Source organism: Nicotiana tabacum, chromosome 11 (genome assembly GCF_000715075.1).
Source record: "Nicotiana tabacum cultivar K326 chromosome 11, ASM71507v2, whole genome shotgun sequence".
Classification (NCBI taxonomy): Eukaryota; Viridiplantae; Streptophyta; class Magnoliopsida; order Solanales; family Solanaceae; genus Nicotiana; species Nicotiana tabacum.
This window is the reverse complement of record NC_134090.1, coordinates 157,686,004-157,703,472: the sequence shown is the minus strand read 5'-3', so window position 1 is coordinate 157,703,472 and position 17,469 is coordinate 157,686,004.

Below are 17,469 nucleotides of genomic sequence, written 5' to 3'. Positions count from 1 at the left end.
AGGGTTTAAAACCCTAATGCTGACTGAAAGGAAAAGTTCAGTTTAGGGTTTAAAACCCTAATGCTGACTAAAGGGAAAGAGTTCAGTTTAGGGTTTAAAACCCTAATGCTGACTGAAAGGAAAAGTTCAGTTTAGGGTTTAAAACCCTAATGCTGACTAAAGGAAAAGTTTAGTTTAGGGTTTAAAACCCTAATGCTGACTGAAAGGAAAAGTTCAGTTTAGGGTTTAAAACCCTAATGCTGACTAAAGGAAAAGTTCAGTTTAGGGTTTAAAACCCTAATGCTGATTGCAAGGAAAAGTTCAGTTTAGGGTTTAAAACCCTAATGCTGACTGAAAGGAAAAGTTCAGTTTAGGGTTTAAAACCCTAATGCTGACTAAAGGAAAAGTTTAGTTTAGGGTTTAAAACCCTAATGCTGACTGAAAGGAAAAGTTCAGTTTAGGGTTTAAAACCTTAATGCTGACTAAAGGAAAAGTTCAGTTTAGGGTTTAAAACCCTAATGCTGATTGCTAGGAAAAGTTCAGCTTAGGGTTTAAAACCCTAATGCTCACTGAAAGGAAAAGTTCAGTTTAGGGTTTAAAACCCTAATGCTGACTGAAAGGGAGGGTTCAGTTTAGGGTTTAAAACCCTAATGCTGACCGGCTGGGGACAAAGTTCGAGAATACTAACTGGCCTCTTTTTTTAAATTTTCTTGTTTTAGTAGAAGATAAAAGGGAGTCTCGTGGGAACTTACCTTTCGAGTGAATTCCTTATTGCCAAAATATTTCTTGTACCCATGTGCCTTCTTCTTTGGGTGACACCTGCTTCTTGCACGATTGTCTTGGATTATACCTGTTTCAACTTTTCAGACAAAGAACAATTGTTAGTTCGGAAATGACGGTCGGTTCGGTGACCTTGATCGTTCCCAGTTGCTTTGTTGCGTCTTTATTCCTGTTGCGAAGTCCCGCCATTGATTTGATTCAATTGGTGAAACCCTTTAGACTGCTCATGCTTGTATTTCCAGATTATGTGATGATTTGCCTCATAAGGCTCTTTTTTTTTCTTCTTTTTTTTTCTTTTTTTTTGTCTCGTTTTGCTTGGAGATTCTCAACGGGGATTTTATTGGAGGTATTCTGTGGGGGTTTGTACAAAAGGAAGCTCTGTGGGGGAATATTTACAAAGTGAATTCTTTGCATGGATTTTTGTACAATGGGGCATGCTGGGGATTTGTTTCAAAGCGGGCTTTTTAGGATTTGTTGGGGTAAGCTTGTTGGGGAATTTTTTTACAAAGGGACTCGCTGGGGACGTGATGGGGATTTGCGTCCCCATTTTTATTGACAAAGGGAAGACCCTGTGGGGATCTGTACAAGAGAAAATCTGTGTGGATTTTGCTGGAGCAGACCTTTTGGGGAATATTTACAAAGTGGATTTTTTGTGCGGATTCGTGCAAAAGGGAACCCTGTGGGGATTTGTCCAAGGCGGACTTGCTGGGGGAAATTTCTCTCTTTCCTCTTTACTTCGAATGCCATCAATCATCATGATTCATCAAGTTTGGACAGACGTACCAACGAAATGGGGTGTTTTCCTTCATGAAATGGAATTCCGTGCAAACAAACCTGCCACCTGTCCTTTCCGGTACATCTAGAACTTAGGGTTAAACATGAAGGAAATTCGAAAAGAAAAACAAAGAAAAGAAAAGAAACAAATTTCAGAAAAGGAATGCCTCCTTCGGGACGAGAAAGACTTATCTGAGGAAGATAATGCTGGCTTTAAATGACATGACATGCTCTTTGGACTGGACGCCTGACTTTCCATGAGCTTGCGTTTCCTTGAACCAGAACGGATCTGTGATTCCAAACCAGTGGAACTTTGCCGAGATTTCCTTGGGGTGGAGTCATTCTTTTCGGCCAACAGCGCCTTTTTGCGGGTTTTCGCTGGCTGACCTCTCTCATTTCTCTTCCTGTCATCGCTTGACAGCACTCTTTGCGAGTTTTCACTAAACAAGCTCTCTCATTTTGCTTTCTCTACTTCCGTCGTCTCGTGGTGCCCGAAGGTTTTCACCAACGAGACTCTCTCGTTTTATTTCTCTCAATTTACAGTGTACCGGTCTCCATTTGTGACGTTTTTTGGTTCCCCGTTACCTTTGGTAATCGATCTGGAAGGCCTGTGTTTGGCGAAGAGAAGTAGATGATACTAACTTCTAAACCGCTTGACGTGCCCCGATTTCGACTTCAGGGTAAATGGGATTTTATTGTTGGTGTGACTGAACCTCAGGGAGAGGCTGCCTACGTATCCTTTCGGAATCAAGTCAAACGTAGTTCAGGCCTTAATCAATTTTTATTTTTATTTTTAAAATTCATCGCCGAAGGGATGTGACCGGCTCAAATGGCTTGTAGAGAGAGTTGGTAGTGTTTGGGAGTAGTGGGGAATAAAACCTTCGTCATTTCAAATGTGTCAGGATCGCCGAGGCGTTACTCAGACATAGTATCTCTTGACTGCATCTGCATTTACCGCTGTTTCGGGGTCATTTCCTTCGATATCACCTAGATACAATGCTCCTCTCGGCAATATCTTCCTTATGATGTATGGGCCTTTCCAATTTGGAGCAAATTTCCCTTTCGCTTCCTCGTGATGTGGCAGAATACGCCTCAGTACCAGCTGACCTACTTCGAAATTCCTGGGTCGGTCTTTCTTGTTGTAAGCGCGGGCCATTCTTCGTTGGTACAACTGTCCGTGACAAACCGCGGCCATTCGCTTTTCATCGATCAAAGTCAATTGTTCTAATCGAGTCTTGACCCACTCGTTGTCTTCGATTTCTGCTTCGACAATGGTTCGAAGAGAAGGGATTTCTACCTCTACCGGTATTACAGCCTCTGTCCCATAAACCAAAAGATAAGGAGTTGCTCCTATTGACGTGCGTACCGTAGTGTGATACCCCAACAATGCAAATAGTAACTGTTCATGCCACTGTCGGGAACTTTGGATCGTTTTCCTCAAAATCTTCTTGATGTTTTTGTTCGCCGCTTCCACAACACCATTGGCCTTTGGCCGATAAGGAGTAGAATTCCTATGCGTTATTTTGAATTGCTCGCATACATCTCCCATCAAGTGACTGTTCAAGTTTGCTGCATTATCTGTAATGATAGTCGCAGGAATACCGAAACGACAGATAAGATTTGAGTGTACAAAATCCACTACAGCTTTTTTAGTGACCGACTTGAGAGTGACAGCCTCTACCCATTTTGTGAAGTAGTCTATGGCAACCAGTATGAATCTGTGTCCATTTGAAGCCTTTGGCTCGATTGGTCCAATGACGTCCATGCCCCAGGCGACAAATGGCCACGGCGCAGACAGGGGATGCAGTTCTGTGGGAGGTGTATGAATCAAATCACCGTGCACCTGACACTGATGACACTTCCGAACGAAGCTAAAGCAGTCCTTTTCCATGGTCATCCAGTAATAACCTGCTCGAAGGATTTTCTTCGCTAAGACATACCCGTTCATGTGAGGTCCGCACACACCTGCGTGTACTTCGTGCATAATCTTTCTCGCTTCCTCGGCGTCGACACATCTTAGTAGGTTGAGGTCCGGGGTTCTCTTTTACAACAATTCACCGCTCAGAAAGAAACCGCTTGCATGCCGCCTAATGGTTCTCTTTTGATCTCCAGTAGCATGCTCGGGGTATTCTTGTATCTTCAAGAACCTCTTGATGTCATGGTACCAAGGCTGCGTATTTGATCCCACCTCGATTACATTGCAGTAACCGTGTCTTTCCTTGATTTGGATTTCCAAAGGATCGACGCGGGCGTTGCCCGGGTAGGGTAGCATTGAAGCCAGAGTAGCAAGTGCGTCCGCCAGTTCATTGTGACACCTCGGGATATACCTGAACTCTATTGATGTAAAGCGCTTGCCGAGGTCCTCCACATGCTGTCGGTAAGGGATAAGTTTGACATCCTGAGTTTCCCATTCGCCTTGGGCTTGCCAGATAATCAGGTCAGAATCTCCCATAATCAGTAAGTCTTCGACGTCCTGATCGATTGCCATATGCATGCCCATGATGCAGGCTTCATACTCAGCTGTATTATTTGTGCAAAAGAAGCACAGTCTAGCTGTGGCGGGATAATGCTGACCAGAAGGAGAGATCAAAATTGCCCCAATCCCTACACCTTTGGCATTCACGGCCCATCAAAGAACATCTTCCAAACATGAACGTCCTCTGAGACCACTTCTACGGTGTTTACTTCTTCATCGGGAAAGTAAGTACTCAATGGCTGGTATTCCTCATCGACCGGATTTTCGGCTAAGTGATCTGCTAGCGCCTGGGCTTTCATTGCCGTGCGAGTGACATAGACTATGTCGAATTCAGTAAGCAAGATTTACCACTTAGCCAGTCTTCCAGTAGGCATTGGTTTCTGAAATATATACTTCAAAGGATCCAGCCTGCTTATGAGGAACGTAGTGTGGGCTTGGAGATAATGTCTCAGCTTTTGAGCAACCCACGTGAGAGCGCAACATGTCCTTTCCAGCAGAGTGTATTTGGCCTCGTATCCGGTGAATTTCTTGCTCAAGTAGTAGATTGCTTGCTCCTTCTTTCCGGTTACGTCGTGTTGCCCGAGGACGCAACCGAAAGAGTTCTCCAAGACTGTCAGATACAAGAAAAGTGGTCTCCCTGGCTCTGGAGGGACCAAAACTGGGGGATTCGAAAGATATTCTTTGACTTTATCAAAGGCTTCTTGACATTCAGCTGTCCATTTGATTGTCCGCATCTTTCCTTAACAGCTTGAATATGGGCTCACACGTGCTTGTCAGTTGGGCAATAAACCGATTGATGTAGTTCAACCTGCCCAACAAACTCATCACGTCTTTCTTCGTTCTCGGGGGAGGTAGATCTCTGATAGATTTTATCTTAGTTGGATCTAGTTCGATACCTCTTCTGCTTACGATGAAGCCCAAAAGTTTGCCCGACGGAACTCCGAAAGCACATTTTGCTGGGTTCAACTTCAGGTCGTACTTCCTTAGTCTCTCAAAGAACTTCCTCAAGTCTTGGATGTGATTATCCTGCGTCCTGGATTTGACTATCATGTCATCCACATATACCTCTATTTCCTGATGCATCATGTCATGAAAAATGGCAGTCATGGCCCTCATGTAAGTAGCCCCGGCATTCTTCAGACCAAACGGCATGGCCCGATAACAGTAGGTGCCCCAAGGCGTGGTGAAGGCAGTTTTCTCGGCGTCCTCTTTATCCATCAATACCTGATGATATCCAGCATAACAATCCACGAAAGACTGTATCTCGTGTTTGGCGCAATTATCAACGAGGATGTAGATGTTGGGCAGTGGGAAATTATCTTTGGGACTTGCTCTATTCAGATCTCGGTAATCTACACATACCCGAGTTTTCCCATCCTTTTTCGGTACTGGAACCACATTTGCCAACCACGTCGTATACTGGACTACCCGAATCACTCCCGTTTTCAGTTGTTTGGTGATCTCCTCTTTAATCTTGTCACTGACCTCAGTTTTGAACTTTCGTTGCTTTTGTTGGACTGGAGGACAATCAGGATGAATCGGCAATTTGTGAACCACTAGATTAACACCTAGTCCCGGCATGTCATCATATGACCAAGCAAACACATCTTTAAATTCAAAAAGAAGTTGAATTATCGCATCTCGCATTTTCTTGTCCGTGTGAATGCTTATTTTGGTCTCCCGGATTTCTTCAGGAGTTCCTAAATTAACCGGTTCAGTGTCATTCAGATTTGCCTTAGGTTTATTCTCAAAATGTTCCAACTCTCGGTTTATTTCCCTAAAAGCCTCTTCTTCATCATATTCTGATTCTGGGTTCATTAATTCGCAGTTAAATAGCTCGTTGTGATCTGGGCGTGAAGTCCCTAAGCATGTCATATTTAAGGCCGCATTATTATAACTGAAAGGAAAGATAAAAGGAAAAATAAAAAAAATCAGAACAAAAGAAAAAAAATGGGAAAACAACGATGATTTTTTTTATTTTTCTTTGGGAAGTTGGAAGACAACAATGTTTACAAACTAGGAATTCAAAACAACAATCAAAAGGAAGAAAACGTTCAAGTTATGTCCTGGAGATAACTTGCGACACAGGAAAGGTGGCAGGACAGGTCTACCCGGACTTCCGTTTAGTCGGGAATGGCGTGGCCTCCCAGTTTCGAAGTTTGGCGTCTGGTCCCACGTACAACATCTCAGCAGTGCTTGTGTCTTCACCTGGTTGAACCATGTGAGTCTCGTAGAGCATTTCTCTCATTGCCCCACATATCTCCTCGATTTCCTCAGCCGTGAAGACCTCATCGTCTTCTTCTTCGGTGTATCTTGGCCTGATGAAAGTTTCATATAAATCCGGCAAAGGTTGAGGTAACTTCCAACTCTCATTTCTCCTTTTCTTTGCCCACTCTTCATCTCCTAGAGTGGGTTTGAAACCTAGTCCAAAAAGTTTCTTGGTGGTCGGTAAGGTGATAGGTTCAGTTATTCCCTACAGGGTTCGTCCAAGCCCTTTTCCTGGCCTAAATCCGTGCCGGATCATCTCTTTAGCCACCATAACCGAGGCGTTAGACAAGAAAGGCTGGGGGTGGGGTATTCCTTCTTCATGCTGCTCTGCCAGTACAATCTCGAAAGCTTGATAGACCGTATGTTCGCTCCCTTCTCTTGGTTCAAGGTATGGGATGGATGGGTCCCGGTAAATAGCATGCTCATCTTCTCCATGGACCACGATCTCTCGGTCTTCGTACTCAAACTTCACCATCTGGTGAAGAGTGGATGGCACGGCTCCTGCTGCATGGATCTAAGGTCTGCCGAGGAGAAAATTGTAGGACGTATCCATGTCGAGCACCTGGAAGGTTACTTCGAATTCGACTGGCCCTATGACCAACAACAGGTCTATTTCCCCCATGGTATCTCTCTTAATGCCGTCGAAAGCCCTTACGCAGACTGTCATACCTCCTTTTTGCGCGCCCGGCCCCGAAGGGTTAAATGCGCAAGGGAGTTTTCCCAATTTAAGTGACAATATTCGAAATGGAATTATTTATTTAATTCAGAGTCGCCACTTGGGAAAGGTTTGGTTTTTGGTGTCCCAAGTCACCGGTTTATCTTGAATCTCGAATCGAGGAAATTTTCGACTTTTCCAAATGAAGTCTGCGAACCAGAAATTCTAAGTAAGGAATTTTGTTGACCCGAGGGAAGGTGTTAGGCACCCTCGAATCCCGTGGTTCTAGCACGGTCGCTTAAATTGTTATAATGGCTAAATATCTGATATAAATACATGTTATGACTTACGTGCTTTTATTAAGTTTAACCGCTTTTATTATTATCATTTATTTTTATAGAATTGCAACGTCATGAAAATGCATCTCGAAACACGTCACAATCAATGCACCCGTGATCGTCAACACATTTTGACTCCGTTGAGATTTGGATTTGGGTCACATCAATGTGCACTCGTGTTTAAGAAGGTTAAGTTATTAAAGGTGCGCCTAAAGCAACTAGCGTATTGTTATTTTGGGAAGGCCGTAAAATTCGCTAAATGGCCTGTCCCGAATTCTAAGTATTTTAATATATACATTTAGAGGGCCCCGCAGCTTGTGCATTTTTGTTTGTCGAGGCTCGTCTCATTTTTATTTAAAAGGATAAACCTACAGTGACTATATTTTCTATTAAGTTCGTCTCTAAAATAAAAGAAAATCTCTTAATTATTTACATGCTGAAAACGTAACTTATTAGTTATTAGTTTACGGCTAATGCGATTGGAAAATTGCGATCGAGTTTGTACAAAGAAAAACTGCTTTCATTTTTATATTCTATTATTTACTAATGCTGGAACATGAGAGGGATACACAATAATATCAAAGCCGATTAACTATTCTTCAAGTAATTTAAACTAGCATTATTAGATGAAGACATCATACATATGCAACCTCATTACTAATTAATTAATCGACTACATTTTTATACAAAGAGAGGAAAATTAATATTCAACAGATCCAAACAAAAGAATTCAACAGGAACAGGAGCCTGATTAATATTTCATTTTTCGCTTCTAGCCAAGAGTGTACAAATGTGTACCTGGAAACAGCAGTACAAGAACAAAAGAAGTAGGAGTCAGCGACAGTAATCACGCGGCAACAACAGATTCAGCAACACCGCAAAACCAGTAAAAACCAGTAGAATAACCCAGTAACAGATTGAAAACTCAGCAGTGCAAAAGTACAATCGCAGTCAAAGCAGAAGAGAGAAAAGATACGAGATGCAGTAGTTTCTGACTTTTGAATAACACTCGAAGAAAAGCAAACAGAATTGTTCGAGTGAAAGTTCAAATTGTCTTTCTCTTTTACTATCACAAACTCTCTCCAAGTATAAAAGTATGTCGACTCTCAAGTGTAAAAAGAATCTGTCAACTCTCTCTAAAAATCCTCTCAATAATATTCAACTCTTTTTCTCTCCCCCCAAAAATCTCTTTTTAAAAAACTCTCAAGTCTCCTCCTCAATGTCAAGAAATGACTCTATATTTATAGCAAGACTTTGCCTTGAATTCCTAAACCCAAATTATTCCCCCAATGGCATGCTTTGTCCCACTATCAAATGTCTTCTTTATTTTAAACTTTGTCCCCCATGCCTACATTAAATAAATGTCACATTACCAACTCATTACAATATGTCCCCCATGCCTACATTAAACAAGTGCAAGATTTCTCCCCATTATGTTTTGTCTTGTCCCCCATTATATTAAACAAGTACATCAAAAATCCCACCCCATTATATTTGTCCCCCATGCTTAACATAAAGAATCAAAATAATGTTCAATTACCAAACTATCCCTCCGACCTTATTGCAATTACAAATCTACCCCCGAATGCAATGCAATTTACCAACTACCCCCATCAGCTCTAAACACTCAATTAATCATAACTTGACCGAAATATGATCAAGATGACCAATTTCTCAACAATCTTCAACAACAATTATATGAACACGATGAACAACACAATTCAAAATTAATGGAATGAATTAACCATATCGGGAACCAATCCTGGTTAATTTAGATCATGAATGTATGAGCAAAACACAACAATACAAACAACAAAATACTAAATTAAACAAATCAAAGACAAAATAAACTCACATTAAATCACTGGATTTAATCATGAACTTCAAACAAAGATGAACATGAATTAAATCTATTTTTAGCAACAAACATGACGGGTTCACATGATTCAAACAACATAAATAATTTCTGGAAAATACATAACAACATGAAACAAATTGAAGAAATAATAAATTAAATTTCAATTTGAATCTAACAAACATTAAACTAGCAAACATTCACTTAAACAACAATACAAACATGGAATAAACATGAAAAACAATTAATTAATCTTTCATTTGAAATCTGAAAAATTAATTTAACAAACAACACATGAACATGAACTAAAAATTAATTCAAACGATAAACAAAACAAACATTTGCCGATTTTAGATTCGAAATATCAAAACAAAATACGGACAAAATAAAACTCAAAAAAACTACTAACCGGATCGAAACGACGAACAACGACCAAACAAACAACGAACTTGACGAGCCTCGACCAAAGCTCAAACCAACGATGGCGAACACGAGCAGACGACGAACGAACATGAACCTACGAAGCAATATCGGTGGTTGACAACTGAAAACCACGCCGAAGCTAAACCGGCAGTTGGCGGGGCAGAACTGAAGCAGTAAAAGCATCCGTGGACGACGAGGTTTCAGTACAAACCCATATAAGAGGTCGACGGACAGCGGAGACGCGACAGTTGGGGACGGGGCTTCGAACTGGACGATGAGCTTGGCCAATGGAAACAGCGGAGACACGACAGAACTAGGTCGTGACGATGACGGGGAAGCAGCTAGAGGCGACGGGTTCTTGTTCGTTTTCTGGGTTTTTGCTGGAGAAGAACGTGACGCAGCAGCAGCATCAGCATCAACAGCTGCTACTCGACAGGGGGGTCCGATGGTTCGAGCATTGGGGGTGCAAGGGTTCATCTGGGCAGTGGCGTTTGGTGGTTGTTTGGTCGTCGACTCGACAGTGACGACGAGGGGGAAGCTGGTGGTTGACGGGGACTGTTTGGTCGAAGGTGTTTGGACGTGAGAGAGTCCGGGCTGCGTCCATGGTGGTGGTGTTCGCGGTGGGAAGGTGCTGGGTGGTGGACGCAGAAGAAGGGAGCATGGTTTGGGCAGCCATGGTTGTGAGCTTGGAGTTTTGAGAGGATGAAGAGAGGAGGCGGATGAGTTAGTCTTTAGGGTTTTTGGTTTTTTGTTATTTTTGTTTTGTTTTTGTGTTTAGACCAAACAATGAAGAAAGGGGTTGGGTATTGGGTTAATGGGGCGGACCGGGTCGACCCGTGTGAAGTGGACTGGGTCGTGGACAATTGTTTGGGCCTGGGATTGAAAATTGAAGAAGTGGCCCAATCCGATTTTTATTTGTATTTTTGTTATCTTTTCTTCTTTTATTTTCTAAAACTAAATTATAAAAATACTTAAATTATTATTAAAAACTAAATTAAGTTATAAAAGCGCAAATTAACTCCCAATAACAATTAACGCACAATTAAGTAATAATTAAGCATAAAATTGTTCATTTGGACATTAAATGCTAAAAATGCAAAAGATGCCTATTTTTGTAATTTTTAATTTTTTTGTAAAACTAATTTAATTACTAACAATTGTAGAATGAAATCCTACATGCAAAATGCGACATATTTTTATATTTTTTATTAATTTAACAAATAAGCAAACACAGACAAATACAAATAATTATCCAAAAATATCACAAAAATACTCAAAATTGCACACCAAGGAAAATCATTTTATTTTGCATTTTCTGGGAGTATTTCTCATATAGGGCAAAAATCACGTGCTTACACAGACATTATTGGGTCGGATTCTTCCGGTCCCAATTTCCATTCTTTGCAGCGTGGAGAGCGGGCAAATGTCAACACCCGAGCCCCCATCCAACATTACCCGCTTGACATAGTATTCCTCGCATTTAACCGTTAGATACAAGGCTTTGTTGTGGGCCGCTCCTTCTGGGGGCAAATCGTTCTTGCTGAAAGAGATTTGGTTGACGGCGAAGAATCTTTCTGTCATCCGCTCCAGTTGTTCTACCGAGGTTTCAACTGGCACATATGCTTCATTCAGGGTCTTCAGTAAGATCTTTTGATGTTCGGCCGACCTCATCAACAATGACAGCATGGACACTTGCTCGGGGCACTTGCGCAGTTGATCTATCACTTCATAATTCGGCATTTTCATTTGTTGGAAGAACACTTCCGCTTCTTCAACACTCACAGGCTTCTTTGGTGGGAATCGCCTTTGTGTGGCATTGTTCAGCTCTTGGGTATTTGAATACTTTCCAATGAAAGTATTTTCTGGAAGTTCTCCCATGACCTCTTTACCTTTGTACATTACCAAAGTCTTTTGATAATTCCACGGCACTGTGGACGGGTTGGTCATTGGCTTTTGTGGCACGCATCCGATAACCACTGGCTCACTCAGCCGAGGTGGTTGAATCGTCCCCCGGACCACATAGGCCCCTTTTGGCACGTACATAGGTCTTGTCTTTTTTATCCCGAAGTTCTGTGTCTTCTCGGCTCGACTTCGTGGTATGTAAAGAACTCCATCCCTTACGGGTACCACTTTCTTCTCCACCTTCTTCTCAGGCTCGCTCTTTATAGCCTTGGCCTCCTCCACCTTTTCTGGTTTCTGGTCTGTCTCAGGCCTTTTCCCCGCGTCGACAATGGCGATTATAGCTTTCAGAGCAGGGTCGAACTCTTTGTCTTCGAAAATCATTCCGATCAGCGGCCCATTATTGTGAGCAGGCAATGGATTATCAGTCACATTTGGGATCTCCTCGTCCCTTAGCACTATTTTCCCTTGCTCTATCAAATTCTCGACCACTCTTTTCAACGACCAGCAGTCATTTGTATCGTGCCCCTCGGCCCCTGAATGATAGGCGCATCTGACTCCAGCTTTGTAAGAAGGTGACGTCGGGTTTTGCCTCGTTTGAGGGATTGGTTGCAAGAAACCCAACTGGACTAGCTTCGGAAACAAAGTAGAGTATGGTTCACCGATGGGCGTGAAAGTCCGCCTTCGAGGTGGCTCCTGAGGGCGGAAGTTATTCTGCGGGGGTTGTGGGTTATAGTGGTTGCGGTAAGGAGGCTGATTTCTGGGAGGTGGAGCTGGGCCTCGGTTGGCTTGTTGCGGCGGATGGGCATAAGGCTGGGCATTCATGACCATATAGGGTTGATGAGCATATGCCAGATTTGAGTGGGGGTAGTAGTGTTGTGGGGTTCTTTCCGGAAAACGGGGTCTGGGATGACGATATTCCCTTGCTTCCGAGGCTGCCATGGTCGTTTCTTCCTTCTTCTTCCCTCTTGCCATTCCTCCGGACCCGCTTTGGACGGCTTGGGAGGTCGCCCTTATGGCTACTTGACTCAGAATCCTACCTGTTTTCAGACCATTCTCCACCATCTCTCCAATCTTAATCGCTTCCGCGAATGGCTTACCCATGGCTGACATCATGTTTTGGAAATAGTCAGACTCTTGAGCCTGGAGAAAGGTAGTGACCATTTCCACTTCATCCATGGGAGGCTTCACCCTCGACGCCTGCTCACGCCACTTAATAGCATATTCTCTGAAGCTTTCTGAAGGTTTCTTCTTCAAATTCGACAGAGAATTTCGGTCTGGTGCAATGTCGATGTTATACTGGAATTGTTTCACAAAATATCTGGCGAGATCATCCCATATATGTCATCGGGACATTTCCTGGTCCATATACCATTCCGAGGCTATCCCTACTAGACTTTCCCCAAAATATGCCATTAGCAGTTCTTCTTTTCCGCCGGCTCCCCGCAATTGGTTGCAATATTTCTTAAGATGTGCAATGGGGTCACCGTGCCCATCGTATTTCTCAAACTTTGGGGGTCTTGAAACCCACTAGCAGGTGTACGTGAGGGAACATACATAGGTCGGCGTAAGAGACGCTATTCTGTCCGCTTAAACCTTGCATATTCTTCAAACTTTGTTCAAGGCTTCTTATTCTTTTGGCCATCTCATTTTGTTCTGCAATTCTGGGGTTCTGATCCTGCCCGGGTGCGAGCTCGCACTGAGGCAGTGAAGGATTAGTGTTGGTAGCGAACCTAGTTGGTTCCATTGAGAATGAGGGTGCCTGGAATGTAAAAGAGGATGAGTCAAAGCTTGGCTTGTACGTAGCAGGCTGTGCCGTAATCGGGCAGGGCGGTGCAGTAAAGATGTTCATGCTTGCATCGGTGGATGACATTCGGGGATGAGGCTCAGAAGGCGATCCAGCAGAGAAGGTTGAAGTGGCTGGGCACCCGAATGGGGTGGCAAGATAATTTATGGGGACATTAGAAGTCCCGCTTGACCTGGAGAATAACTCAGGGAATCCAGGGACGACGCTTGGCGGCTCTTTCCCATTATTTCAGTCATCCAGCATCTCCAACATGCGGAGCCGTAGGATTCTATTTTCCTCCGCAGTTGCGGATTCAGGTGTGAGGACGGCTGAGATTGAGCTCTCCTCGGAAACAGGGATTGTTTGCAACGGAATCTCTGAAGACATTTCCACACTTCCTTTTGACCTGGTGAAGTAAGTGTGAGTACTGCTTCCGGTCTTAACGATAGGTAGTTAAACACTTCTCTTCGACCTCGTAAAGTATGAGTGCGAGGCCAGACTTTCACCGAACCAACCGTCTTTTCCAAAGACCTGAGGAAACTCAACGACACACGAGTGGTTAATTCAAAAATAAATAACAGATAAGCAACCTCACGTTGATCATGATGCACCTATACAGTTAAGTGAACTCTACATGTTTGCGACGGAAGCATGCGTCATCCCGGCATTTTTTAGGCTTCCCTTTTCTTATCTTTTTTCTTCTCATTTTGTTTTTCTTTTATGTTTTTATTTTGCGGTAAAAAATGCGACCAGATCCGATGAAGATTGCCTACGTATCACGACGCCACGTGAATCAGATCATTACGTAGTTCAAAAACACAAATGAGCGTAAAAGAAACAACCTTTTATTGTTGAAACGGTCTATTACAAACTACATTTTGCAAAAGAGCAAACTTTGAAAATAAACCTAGACTCAAAAATAGACTAAAAATCACCCTGATGGGAAAAACAGGCAGAAGATGCTAAGATACAGACTTGACTTATGAGTACATTATGGTTTTGAAAATTTGTGTCCGCGGGGCATCGTTCGGCCTCGCCGCGATCCTAGGCGTGAGATCCCTCTCAAGTTGCTCCAGCTCATGTATGGTCTGCTTGACATAACTCATCACTGCCGAGAGGACGGTAACGCTGGTCATGTTCTCACATCGTAGACATCGTCTGGTGATGGCAGGGGCAATGGCCTTGATCCTATCTCTGGTTTGCTTCTTCTCTATGAGTAGGCATTTTATCTGATCGCTACATATCTTGAATACCTGAGCATCCTGTATATGCTGATGCTTCAGTTGCCGTACTTCTAACTTCATCTGGGCCAACAAATCGTACCAGTATCTGCTCTCAATTTGGAAATCCTTGGCCTGATTAGCTGCTTTGATCTCGAGTGTAGCCATCTCTCTCTTCATTTTAGCAACAGTTTTCTCGTGGTCGCCTTCTAATTGATTCAAGTATCGACGATGCTTATCTGCTCTCGTATCCCACTGTGCCCTGAGCTCTGCTATGATGTTTTTAGACTTCTCTAAACCTTCTTGCCATTCCCTGACTTTGCTTTTTAGCCTTTTTATCAACTGCTCATCTGATCGACGCCTTGGCTGTTTATCCGCATCCATCCTTATCTGTTTGGCCTGGGCTCTAAGCATTTCGTTTTCTTGAATTAACCTGTTCCGTTCTCCCAGATTGGTAGCAACTTGCACGTTGTGCTCATATTTCAAGCTTTCCACTTGTTGCTTCAACTTGCTGATTTCGGCGCAATAGCCTCTTTCTTTCGCTAACCAATCCCACTGTTTTTGCGACGATTCGGCGAAATTCAGGATGTGGGGTCTCTTAGCTGGCCTTTCATGCTCAAGTTCCCTTCTATACCATGCAAGGTAACCTGGCGCCGTCTCATCTTTGGCTCGATCCCGCACGCAAGTATCCGTTTTCAAATATTGACACTCATTTCAGATTTGGCAAATTTTCGCCTCTGGAAACTGTCCGTTAGGACTTATCTCAACTGCTTGAGTGCTAAGATCTTCCTCATGAGGTACTGTCTGGCATCTTCCGAGTTGTCTCAAAACTCGGCAGGGCGCGTAAGGTTGAATGCTCTTAAGCCCCATCAGTAAGAAATGAGTTTTAGCTGCCGGCATATATATGACCTCATCAACATGCAACCATCCCAGTGTCCACTGTATTTGGCTGGCAGTAAGAGCTTGAAAGAACGAGGTCCATGCCAGGACTCCTTTGGGCAAACTGATCTCTTTGGTTCTCGTGTAAAATTCTTCTATGCAAGTCTTTTCCGGGGAACCATGGCTCAAAATCTCGGAACGATGGCAGAGGTGCTCGGTCATCCACATTTGTAGGAGCAAGTTACAGCCTTCGAAGAAATTTCCCCCAGCTTTACAAGCTATGAGAGCTCGAAAAATGTCAGATACCACCATAAGCGCGAGAGTACTGTCACTTTGCGTGAGTAAAGTGCTGACGACCCCGGATATCTTCAAATCAATGTTTCCGTCTTTCCTTGGAAATACTAGAAGGCCCAGGAACATCACCATGAAGGCTACCCGTCTGTGCTTGTTCCACTTTTAACGAATACCTTTGCTGCACAATTTGTTGATTGGATTATTGAATCCCTCTTCATGACCGTACCTATCATATACGAAGCATGGAGTACAAAAACCGGCAGCCAGGTCCGGGTTGTGGACCGTTCTAGGTATCTTCAGTGAATCTAGGAACCGATGTACCATGACAGCTCTTGGGGCGACCAAGTATTTTTGCCTTAACGGAAGTTCAGCATTTCCAATGTACCCAGCCATTTCTTCCAAAGTCGGGGTGAGTTCAAAATCAGAGAAATGGAAAACATTGTGCGCCGGGTCCCAGTAGGTAACCAAAGCTCTTATGATATCTCCCCGAGGCTGGATTTCCAACAAACCCACGAGACCTTTCAGATATTTCTTGACCTCATTTTGTCCTTCAGCACCTAGATCATTCCACCATAGCCGTAACTTGACAGGGATTTTGGTCATTATTGAAAACTGTTCATTTTGCATTGTGCTCATCCTGCACCTTTATTAAGGTGTTCTTTAACAAAAATAACTTGACTCAAAATATTTTACAAGGAGGATCAAGTTTTCGAACACGGCCTTTCAGCACTTCGAGGGCGAAGATTTTAAGGCTGTGCGGGTCAATTGGATAAAAAATCCTAAAAAAAATGACCCGAAGGTGGTTATTTATGCAAAGTCAGCCTTCCGGCGTCCCTTTCGGGAACATTCGGCTATTTATGATACAACAACATCACCTGATTTATTCGTGACAGAATTAAAATTCGACACACATTTTTTATTTATTATTATTTGTTTTTTTTAGTAAAAGGTGGGGTTGAACCCGATGGGGGTTGCCTACGTATCTCACATCCGGTGAGAATCAAACCGGCGTAGTCCGGTACATCATGAATAGAGAAAATCAATTAAACCCAGAAAGCAAGAATATTTTTTTTATATTATTTTCTTTTGAAAAGAGATAAAGACTAAAATTTTTTTTTTAAGGAAGTATGTGGACTATTAGTCTGAATTTATAAAAGAGGTACTACGAAAGAAACGACACATTTTTTTTTTGAATTATGAATTTCCAATTTTTTTTTTACTTTTAAATAAATACCCCTTTTTGATTTTTTAAAAGGAAAAAGAAAAGAAAAATTTTTATATGTTTTTTTTAATAAATCAAACTAAAAGACAAATTTTGGTTTTATTCTCTTTTTTTTTAGAAAAACTCCGGCGAGGTTTTGACACTACTTGGACATTGGTTTTATTTTTTCAAAACAAGTAATTATCTCCCTATGCTGCTATTTTTTTTCTTTTTTAGAAGCCGGTCAGCATGCGGAACCGAAGCAAATAAATGCGCGAAACAAATACGATGCAGCAGGGTGGTCTTTTCATTTCAGGTTGCCTGTTCTAGACGGGCCCAACCCCTGTGTTGAGCCTCCTAAGTCAAATGCAACATGATGCAAATAAACGTTCCTACTAGGGATCCGGCATGAAGTTTCGTTATACTAGGTTTATACCCTGGGTATTTGTTCTAGACTGTGTACCCGAGCGGACAACTCGAGTCGAGGAGGGGGCTACGTACCGGGGACCCGCGAGATCGTCTGGCTTTGTAACTTGTCCGACCTCTTTCTTATTTCAGGTATTGACACTAACAGAATAGGGAGTCTCGACCAGCGAGCTTCTCCCCGGAGGTAAGAAGAGAAAGGTTTCGGCACAGTTTATA